At 37.6% G+C, this 8,140-nt stretch overlaps 1 protein-coding gene across 1 annotated transcript in view; it reads right to left on the bottom strand.

The window, feature by feature from the left end:
- brinp1 (bone morphogenetic protein/retinoic acid inducible neural-specific 1) overlaps positions 1-2,306 on the bottom strand; it is a 113,341-nt gene extending 111,035 nt beyond the window's left edge. Inside the window, exon 1 of the mRNA XM_055040390.1 lies at positions 1,922-2,306. The gene's annotated coding sequence lies outside the window, so the exon portion shown is untranslated. The remainder of the gene's footprint in view (positions 1-1,921) is intronic.
- Positions 2,307-8,140: the final 5,834 nt, after the last annotated feature.

The raw sequence follows: 8,140 nt of genomic DNA on the forward strand, positions 1-8,140 counted from the left end.
CTCTGCCGCTCTTGCACTTATACTGAGATTAAATTGAGTCTATGTGGAGTTACAAATTAGGTAACTTTAGAAGGTAATTGATTGCACTGGATTCTACTTTCAGGTATCAGACTAAAAGCATCAGAGAATACATTTGTGCCAGTCTTTCCGAATTACATTTGTAAAACATTTAAAACCGTGTGTCGTTTTTACTATAAGTTACCATGTCTGAGTCTCCAATCACAATCATTGCATGAGAGAAAATGTGGAAAAGCCTTTAGTTGTCCGATACTTCTGCAATACACTGTAGGTAAAATTCGGCTGTAGTGCAGTTGTTTTTCACAGCAACATGGTTTGAAATCATTTTCTCTGTGAAAGAATTTGGAAGAACTACTGCTGCTGCATGCTCCTGTCTCAGCCTCTGGAAGCATGATCAACATGAGGTCATCTAAAGCCATGACACAAATATAGCTTTAAGCTACTGCTGGCATTTTCATTTTGGAAATGTGATTTAGACAGCTTTCCTTTTGGGAGTGATTACACGTTGCCAGCATTTGACCATTGGAAAGGCCACCAAATTGAATGAAGCATGCCGGGTAAGGCAGCTATTCTTCTGAAATTTCAGCTGCCAGAAGGTTTTTGTTTACTTATTTAGTTTTATGTGTTTTGCACTGCATATGTGGAAAAGAGGGCAGGACGATTGGAAATTGTCCTGCACTCGTAAATATTATAATTCCAAACACTGGCTTAACATTTTTATTTAAACTCCAACAAATGCCCCCTGCTTTAAAGTTGCACTTTAGGTCACACTTGCTCATATTAATGCAGCTCTCCTAAGAGCAGAATGTCAGATAGAAATTGCAGCAATTGCAGATAAAGCTTCAGGGCTTATTTCAAACAAAAGCTGGTTCTCTAATTTCATAGAGTCGCTATCAGTATCACACAGAGTTATCTTACCCCTGGCCACATAATGACAGGCGGTGTAAAAGTGCAGGAGCTCCCCTCGCAGTTAGCGGGCGGAACAGCAATCAGAGCAAGTTGATGGAACGGCAACTTTGCCTCACTGATGACAGGCTCACGCGCACAAGGCAACAACAACAAATCGGTGTACGTGCTCTAAAGCTCAGGGCAGGCCAGGACTGAGAGAGGCAGATATTGAACTTCATTCCAAGCTTCAAATGCAAAATAAGATGGAGGCTGCAGATTAATAATAATGACAACATGACTTCCATTGATTTTTCTTTTTAAACGCAAGACGTTAGCCTTGTGTTTAAAGCCCAGTTTCTTGAGTGAAGTGATCAACATGGATGGCAAAAGCCACTCTGGAGTGCATTCGGGGTGTGATTGCACGGACACTGTGTTGCCGACTGCTCAGTGATCCGCAGGCCCGGTCAAACACCTCCATTCACAATGTTACCTTTTGTAATTTTCGCCCACTGAAGCGGCGTCACATGCAAGCCTTAAACATGAGATCACTGCTCCATGCCCTTTTATAGCGGCGATTTCGCAACATCAGCTCCACGAGATGCTGCCCCGCAACATCGCAGAGGAGAGCGCACGTAATTTGTAAGACCAACTCATTTGCATAAGGTTCGGAGATGAGTGTGAGACTTGTCTGCGTTTTATTGTTTACCCGATGGATATTCGTCGACATTCTGCCCGGGCGGAGCTTGGCAGGACTTGTAGGGCGAATATTTAAAGGCAGCTTCACCAAGAGGGAGACAGAAAAAAAGAAAAAAGAAAATGTTCCTCCATCCTGTAAAAGGACACCACCGACCACCCCAGTAACATGCTGACCACGCAACATCGCCATGATTGTGCCACAGTGTAGCCCTGCCTACCCAACCACAACCTCGTGGTCAGACGATGTGCAGAAAAATATATGTATAAAATTGACGCCCGCTGTTATGTGAGAGCTCCAAGTCGAAAGAACCGCACTTACCTAAAACTGACTCTCCCCTCTTTGCTGTCTTTGTGCTCCAAGATTTCTTAGTTCTCCAGCCAACAACTTCTGCTGGAGCATATGTATCCAGGGCTCATGCTGGTGGCTCAGTCGGTGATGTTGGATTGCGGATGATTTGGCAATCCTTCTCATGCTCAAGAGGAAAAAATCCGTCGTTTCTGCGCGGTCTCTGGCATTGGCGCGCTGAATGTATAAAAGTACTGAAGTCCGTCGGGAGGGCAAAAGGGGAAAAAGGGAGCTGGAGTAGTGATATTTATGTCGACGGTGTTTGAAACTGTTCTGTTCTCTCTCCTTTTTTTTTTCTTTTTTTTTTCTCTCAACGTAGGAGCCGTTTGCGGGCGGAGAAGTGTGGGATGGATATCTAGAGAGGGAGGCTGGGATTCACAGACTGAGTGCGAGAAAGGGGAGGTACAAAGAAGCCAGTGTGGTATTGTAGAGGACGGTCATGGCAGACAGTAAGGGGTGGGTCCGCACTCTGTCAGACAGAGGGGCAATGGTTCTGAAGGTTGATGCGTCGTGACTTGTTTTTAGAAAATAGTGAGCATCACTAGATAGTTTAGTCGTTTAAAAAAACAAAACAAAATAACAATTGTGTGAAAAAAAGCTTATTAAACTAAGGAAATGTGCAGTAATTTTTAGTAAAAAGTTATGAATTTCTAAACGAAAAACTCTCAGTGCACATAAAATAAAAAGATAGTCACTAAGTACAGTTTCAAAATGTAATTTCTGTACTTAAAATTGAGATTTTAGGACATTTCTCAAAAACAAGCAAAGGCGTAGCTCTTCGTGGTGCTGAAATAAACTGTCACTGACATTGAGCTGTCCATCGTGCTGAATTTTCAGATCCAGCTATCTGCACACATTGACCAGTGTTGAAATCTTTTGTTATCAATCCAGGCTGAGAAAACTACAGTTTACAGACCATATAATTTAAACAAAGCATGCCCCACATAAATAAATCTCCATAACATAATATGGAGATTGCATATGTGCAAACTCCCTGTCCAAGTAGAAGAAACCACCATAAAAGTTACAAACGCTATTCCCTAGGTATTCAGAAGTTTGATATATGACTTGTGTCCCTCTGTTTTAGCAGTTAGTTTGTGTGGATGTGTGTGTATGTATTAAAAAATTAATATGAACCATTATGTTGGTTTTTTTCCAGTATTTAGAGGCAAACCCGAATTTTGTATGCAGAAGAAGGCAGTTTTATATGATTCTGACATCATAGTATTCATTCTCAGACAGATTTGTAACTCACTAGCTGTTCAATGGTCCACATGCAGTCAAGTGCTTGACACATCTAGACATACCAATGGCAGAAGAACATGCTGTGAGCAACACTGCATTGAACTCAATGAGGCTAAATGGATAAATGGTGCCATTACAGTCATTTGCCTGAAAGTGGTGGTGACGCGTAACAAGTTTCTTTTGAAGCCAAAGAAATTAAACATTACAGGGATCACTGAATTTGCTGCATTTAATAATTCTATTTGTTGTAACTTTTACTTTCAAATTGTCCTTTTCCTTCATTGAAATACTGTTCATGTGGAAGTTTTCTTTCATAGCACATTATTATTATTATTATTATTATTATTATTATTATTATTATTATTATTATTATTATTATTATATTATTATTTAAGCAAATAGAGTGATACAAATCAGAAAATATAGCTTATTTTTTGCATTACTGTTGCTGGTGCAGCAGCTCAAAGGGTATAAATTTAGTGATATGTAGGTGTTTTGATCAAGATGACCATGGTGACTCATGGGTGATACCGTTTCACTCGGCATATATTAATAAGAGTAGGCTACTTTATATATTCATATCCTTGAGTGACAATTGTGTGTTGGAGGACAGATGATCCACAGCTTTCTCTGGTCTAAAATGTTTTGTTTTAGGAGTTGAAAAAAGTAACAAACCATCTATCCACTGTTTTCTCATCACCAACTATCATTGAATCACTATGTATTTCTCTGTATTAGAGAGAAATACTCGCAATCTTCAATGCAACAACTCATTGCATTCTCTTGTTTTGTTGTTCTGGCTGCAAAAGTTGCCTCACTTTAGCACTCTGTCAACTCAACCCGTACTTGCAAAATTTTAGTGATTGGGATTGCTGAAATTAGTTTATGTTAAAAATATTCTTTTTTAAATGTATTCAATTTAATTTTTGTAAACATGAGACCTGAAGCTTTTAGATAGAAAACCACCTATTTATTGTAAATAGGTGGCTTGACTTTTAAGAAAACCAAACACCTTCTGCACAGCTACCAACCACATATTGCAGGCTCAAGATCTTTCATTCTTTTTGTTTGTGCTTCCTCCTTGTTCGTGATGAAGCAGAACCTGTAGGCAAACACACTTCTTGGACATTCGGCTAGGTGGGAGCTGAAGACAAAATGAGGTGTTCTCTTGTTCTGACTCGGCATTGCTATCAGACTAATAAATTTGAGGACTGTTTGCCTCAGGCTGTGCCAGCAGACCAGAATCACTGATATATAAGAGACCCTTTCTGGTGACGTTGGAAAAAGGCTTAAATCAAACTGAAGCTCAGCAAAAATTAAGGCTTGTTTTCAATTACGTTTCCTTATATCAGGCTGACATTTGTAATATCAATTTCTTTCTTTATATTTCTTCTTGATTAGTGTAGTGAATTTAGTTTCCTTTTTAATGATGAATTGGTGATGTGGTATTACTCACATTCTCTTTGTATTATTTACTTCATCTGTTCTCTAAAAATCAGACCTCAAATCAACATTGTTTGGAAGCTATAGTAAAAAATTTTGATTCTCAATGTATGCATTTAATGATTTTGTAATTTTTTTTATAATGTTAAAGTAAAGTGTTTTGACTAGTGGTTTTTGTGAAATTAAAATGAATTAAGTTAAATACTTTTTTTACATATGATAAGTCTGGGAATTTAATAGAATGCTATGCAGATACAAATATGAAATAAATAATATACATTGAACATTCAATTACATAGCTTGAATGTAATTGAATGTAATTCAAGTGATGAATTACTTAACATTTTTATTTTGCTTTGATAGAATGAATCTTTACTAAATGCTAAATTACTTTTATGACCCAAAAAAGTCGGTCATAGTTGTGATCTATTCCTTTATTCAAATGTTCTAAGATAATAAGAATCACAACAATTTTCTTGATTAAAAAGTGAAATAAATGATAATTTTGATATTTAAATATAGTATTTCAGTGAAACTGAATAATGTACAGTTGATCGGAGCTTTTCAATTGCCTCTCTCACTATGTATTTAGGACAATTATATGCTCTAGAAGCAAACACCTTTCCTTTACTCTAGTCCCATATTCTGTTCCATCCATTCTTCTGTCAATTCTTAACAACTTCCCTGTCTTACATCTGAAAAGTAACCTATTGTAATATATAATACTTTATTGTTGGTAATGCTTCCATGGATACTTGACCTATATGTACGTCACTGTATGAGTATTATGACAATCAGTCAGGGACATAAGCTGGACAATGTATGGTACTCTAAAGCCATACAGTTTTCTTGGACTTATCTGTTAGAAATATAATGGTTAAATTGCTGCAGCCTCTAACACTGTCTGCTACCTGAAACATACATAGAAAGTTAAATACTACCTACAATAACTACTAAAAACATGTAAAAAGTTTTGAAACTTATATGTGGACAAAACTGTTACAAAAAATCATCTTAGACCAGCTGTCACTTTGTTTTACAGTATTTAAAGCTACTAACCCAAGTGTTGAATTACTTAAGGGTAAATTAGGGGATGGTAGTTAAAGACAGTCAAGCGATCATAGCCGGTAAATGACTGAACAAGCCAGCATTCCTGTCATTATAGAGATCGATAAGGCAGAACCCCCAGGAACAAACTATGTCAAACCCATGAGGGTGACGTCAAGACTAGTGCTTGGAAGGTGAATGTCTGAAACAAGGTGGTTACATGAAAAATGGACAAAGCACCTGCACCCAGCATGTCATATTAGGAGTTACCATCAAAGCACCCATCTTCCACATTTGACAGAATCATACTCTTGGGAAGAGCTGGTGCAAGTAAATACATTTAATACTTACCAGAAAGCCACTTTGATCAGCATGCTGTAAGTCAACTCTGTGCCACTTGAATGGCATAGGAAGAAAGCTCGTTTGTTGAATTACTATTTTCTTGTCTTCCGCACACACAAGAAGGATGTGTCTGTTGATGGGATATAGAGCGAAGGTTTTGCGACAAACCTGTGCAATGTGATTTCACAAAATGCTGACACCACTGTCCTCTCACCAGTCAGTGCTAACAGAGGGTGGGTGAAAAGAAGAGCAATGACTTCTGGAGGCCTGACATGTTGGTGTGCAATACCATTTGGCAAAATTCACCTTCAAGCTGTGTGCCCCTGGATTCAGGACTGAAGAAGACTCTAACGTCTGTGTCAGCAGTGTGGGTGGTGACAGTGACAGTGAAGGAGCCACAAACTGAGTGGATAATTTAATTTGTGGAGCTCTTTCCATTTCTTTTGGGAAATCAGGCTTTCTGAAACCAAAAGTTTATCTGACCATTTTTTTGGACTTTAGCTTAGTTTGCCTTATGGTGACTGACCGTCTTCAGTTCTTGAATCACAAGGAAAACGTAGGACCTTCATGTTAGCAAGGGAAACATTTACTGAATCTCCAAGAAATGAGCTGTGCATGTCACAAAATATAATTTGTAACATTATGATCCAGTTGAAATGTGAAGTGCACATACACAAAATAAACAAAAATAAAATAAAACATTCTTACAATGGTTTTCCTCACAGTTTGAACTTAAATCAGACCAAATTTATGTTGTTTTAGATCAGTTAGATTTACCAGTTTTTCTATTGGCTAATTCCCACAACAATGAGGGAATAAATAGGTAAGCAATGTATTTATTTATTTTCAAAATCAAAGAATGATTCCAATCTCTTTATTCCAATCTCTTTAAACACGAGAAGCCAGATGAAGTTTTAATGGTTTTGGAAACATCATAAATGATGGATTTGGGTTGATTGGAGCCACACTGATTTCTTGTTTGACTATCCAGACCAGAAAAGTCAAAAGATGTCTGCTGCGGTATCAAAAAGATAAAAAGACAATTCTGGTTAATCCTTGGGAATAAATTCCAGGTGCTTGAAGGTACCACATTCATCTGCCCAAGAACAAAACAGGGAGAGAAATGAGGAAAGTGCTCAGGAAAAAAATGAGTTCTATGTCTAAGAAATTAACATGATTTTGTCTGAAATGTGCAAATCGACCCCAGAACAAAAGCCACATACCTTGAGAAGATGCTGTATTAAGTTAATAAAACAACATCTTTATCCACATTGAAATATATCCTTCATTTACATGAGTTAAAAGGTATTTCAGTGAGGAGGAAGCCATTCCTTCAAAAGAATCATAAAAAATCAGATTATAGTTGCAAAAACACACAGAAAAAAAATCCCTTCATCTATGGAGATGTCCTGTAGCCTGAAGAAATAAAAGTGAAACTGTTTGGCCTTAATGACCATTGCTATATTTGAAGAAATTAGTTTGACAGCTGTGAGCCTGCAAACAGCATCCCTACTCTGAAGCTCAGGGGTAGCAACATCATGTTGTGGAACTGTTTTTGGTGCAAGATAAGATGAAATAAACTCAAGTATTCCTGCAATAGTCCCACAAGTGAGGAATTTAAGTTGTCATGGCAGAAAGTAGATGGGGGGGGGGAAGAGGAAAATAAATGAAACAGAACAAAATAAAAAGCAGCAGAGTAGGAAAAACATAATAAAAACTAAACTATAAATATAAATATGGAAAAACAGCAAACTATTGTGAGATGCTTGTGGAAGGACACCCAAAATGTTTCACCTAAGTCATGCAGGTAAAACACAATGCTAGAATATACTGGAAATGCAGGCAAATGTCTTATTTTGAAGAAATGGATACATAAATCTCTGACTTGCCATTCTTCCTGTTATTTCTCTTACTGTGACAGTGAGGAAAAAAGTAACAGTGTCTTTTTATCTGTGCATGTAAACTTCTGGTTTGAACTGTGTGTGGTGAAGAAAGGTGATCTTTTAAAGTGTTTGGTGTGAATATTTGTCCAGAGTGGAAAATATTCTATGTGTCAGTACTTGAGTGCTAAGGCAATACGACATTCTTCTAGGCATTATGTCATCTCACACTATT

The sequence above is a fragment of the Poeciliopsis prolifica genome, unplaced genomic scaffold (genome assembly GCF_027474105.1).
Source record: "Poeciliopsis prolifica strain line A6 unplaced genomic scaffold, Auburn_PproV2 SCAFFOLD015, whole genome shotgun sequence".
Taxonomy (NCBI): domain Eukaryota; kingdom Metazoa; phylum Chordata; class Actinopteri; order Cyprinodontiformes; family Poeciliidae; genus Poeciliopsis; species Poeciliopsis prolifica.